Source organism: Xenopus tropicalis, chromosome 6 (genome assembly GCF_000004195.4).
Source record: "Xenopus tropicalis strain Nigerian chromosome 6, UCB_Xtro_10.0, whole genome shotgun sequence".
Taxonomy (NCBI): domain Eukaryota; kingdom Metazoa; phylum Chordata; class Amphibia; order Anura; family Pipidae; genus Xenopus; species Xenopus tropicalis.
Window position 1 is genome coordinate 130,883,883 of NC_030682.2, and position 2,734 is coordinate 130,886,616.

A 2,734-nucleotide genomic window follows, 5' to 3' on the forward strand; every position below is an offset into this window, starting at 1 on the left:
ATGCCACAGTAATAAATACCAACAATACTGTAGCATCTGCCATTAGGCAGTGATCCCGAACAAGTGACTCTGGAACAACATGTTGCTCTCCAACCCCTTGGATGTTGCTCCCAGTGGCCTCAAAGTAAGCGCTTATTTTTAAATTTCTGGCTTGGAGGCAAGTTTTGGTTTCATAAAACCCAGTGAAGAGCCAAACAGAGCCTTCTGTAGGCTGCCAGTCCACATAGGGGGCAAGGAAATACCCAATTATAGCTCTTATTTGCACCCTCAGGACCTATTTCCATGCTTGTGCTGCTCCCCAACGCTTTTTCGACTTGAATGTGGCTCACGGGTATAAAAGGTTGGGGATCCCTGGCACTAGGGAACAAAGGGGCCCCATAGATGGAAAAGCATTGTACACAAGTTGCAAAAGGGCTGGGGTTAGAGGGAATTGCAGAGTTTCTTGAATAATTGGGCAGTGGCCAAGGGGTGTGGCTTTACATGCAAGAGGCAGTTTGTTTGTACTGGGGTCCTATATTATTTGTTGCCAGGACCCAATTAGTAGGCCTATATAACCAGTGGGCTAATAATTTGGGCCCCCTGGGTGGAGGGCCCTGCTAACTTTGAAGTATTTCCTTGCAATTGAGATGCAAGGCACAATATGCTATAACTACAGCCACAAGAACACTATACTTCATACATTTTGCTAGCCATTACATGCAGGGGTACAATTGTGCTCAATTGTGTACAACTTTTGTTCTACTGTGCATGGGCACATCCCAGGGCCACAGCAAAGATCCTTTCGCTTTCCTTCCCTTTTAATACTGGAATTATTTGTTGGTTAGAACACAGCAAGCAGATGTTCATCCTGATGATATACAAAAATACAATTAGTACAATTACATTTAGTTACATAAAGCAACATATACTGTAAATAAATATCAAGTACAGCTGAAACAGGATTCATTGCTTGAGTTCTGTGAATTGAGAGAATGTAGCATCTGCCGCTCATGATAAGTGATGAGCGAATCTGTCCCGTTTCGCTTCGCTGAAAAATGTTGTCACGCGGCTATTATATCGTTGCCCGCTGCTATTATTTTGTTGTCCGCGGCTATTATTTTGTTGTGCGGCTATTATTTTGTCGCCCATGACTATGATTTTGATGCGGGCAACAATTTTTGGCGTGCGGCGAATTTTTTCATCCGTTTCGCGAAACAATCCACCAATGGCGAAACGCGGAAATTCGCCGCAAATCCATGCCTGACAAAACATTTCGGCCATCACTACTCATGATAGTTGCCCTCTGCTGCTCATGACAGAATATATCTGCTGGTTTCTGAGATAAAGGGAGCGTTGTGGATCGAGCCACCACGGTGTGAGTGTCAAGGTATTTTGCCAAAAATTTGGAGGTGAGGTGGAGGTATCATTGTGATTGGGATTATATTTCAATATTGAAGAGATTTTGATTTGATATGCACATGCATTATTCTGTCTAATTTTCCGCACACACCCTGCTGTCTTGAATTGTAATTTAAATGTCCCACAATATCTGGCGCCTCTTTGGTTCTTCCAGCCAGCTCTCTGCTCCCTGCATCTTGAGGGAAAAAGTCCAACATGACAATTAATTCTACTGTAGAATGCATGTCCATCTTGACAATCTCTTCCTTTCTGCATTCATCTTACTGGCATGTATGGAATTAATTGCATGCTCATTGGCCATTTTTGCTGTGATCCTTCTCTGGAGTTAATAGATTTGGCTGTTTCAAGTGGTCTTACTGATGTATCTGGGTTGATTTCATATCCATATCAATAGTAAAAATACTGTTGGTCTGGGGTAATATTGCTGTAATCCATATAATTAAGTATAGAATGGGTGTGGTATGTAGGGGCATGGCTTCCAGTACTTGCGTTTTGGTCTGTTGAGAGCTGAGCCTGATTCAGCGTGACTTTTTCAGGAGACCTAACCTTGTTGCAGTCCAAAAGTGCCAGATGGCAGCAGCAGGATTTAAATGCACGCCTTCAAAAAGACTGAAGAAACATGTCCTTCCTGACCCCAAAACGCCAACTGGGTCCTTCCTAGTGGGTCTCCGAGGTCTGGACCCACTGCAGATCCCTGGGATACGCTGCTTACGACCTGAGCCCATTTGAAGTCGTTCCATGTAGAACGAGTCTCTGTCACTTTTCCACCCAAGAACATTTAGTCTAGTGCTGGCGCCCTGACTTTCTACGCCAAGCTGTTTGATGGAAAATGATTAAGGAATTAAGCATGATCCTGCGACCTCAACCCTTTTGCCTTGGTGCGGATGATTACTTGCTTCCTCCTTGAAGCAAATCTATGCCGTTTCCCGCTATCATCTTTAGAGCTCCGACAGATTTGTCGCGGTTAGTTTTCCTGACAGCCAAGTCTGTTGAGAGCTGCGGCTGATTCGGCGTGACTTTTTCGGGAGACCTAACCTTGTTGCAGTCCAAAAGTGCCGGATGGCAGCAGTGGGATTTGAACCCACGCCTCCGAAGAGACTGGAGCCTTAATCCAGCGCCTTAGACCGCTCGGCCATGCTACCCAACCACGCCCTGATGCCGAGGCAGAGACAGGAAATGCAGTACATGCTTTCATGCCTTGCGCATAAGCCAAGATTCCGCAAATGTCTGAAAAACGCCAGATGGCAGCAGTGGGATTCGAACCCACGCCTCCGAAGAGACTGGAGCCTAAATCCAGCGCCTTAGACCGCTCGGCCATGCTACCCACGCCGAGCAA

At 45.6% G+C, this 2,734-nt stretch overlaps 2 non-coding genes across 2 annotated transcripts; both read right to left on the minus strand.

Annotated features, from left to right (window-relative positions):
* Positions 1 to 2,458: 2,458 nt before the first annotated feature.
* On the minus strand, positions 2,459 to 2,540 carry trnal-uag. Its single transcript has one exon. It is a non-coding gene; the product is annotated as a tRNA-Leu (tRNA).
* Positions 2,541 to 2,640: 100 nt separating this feature from the next.
* trnal-uag lies at positions 2,641 to 2,722 on the minus strand. The gene has a single exon. It is a non-coding gene; the product is annotated as a tRNA-Leu (tRNA).
* Positions 2,723 to 2,734: the final 12 nt, after the last annotated feature.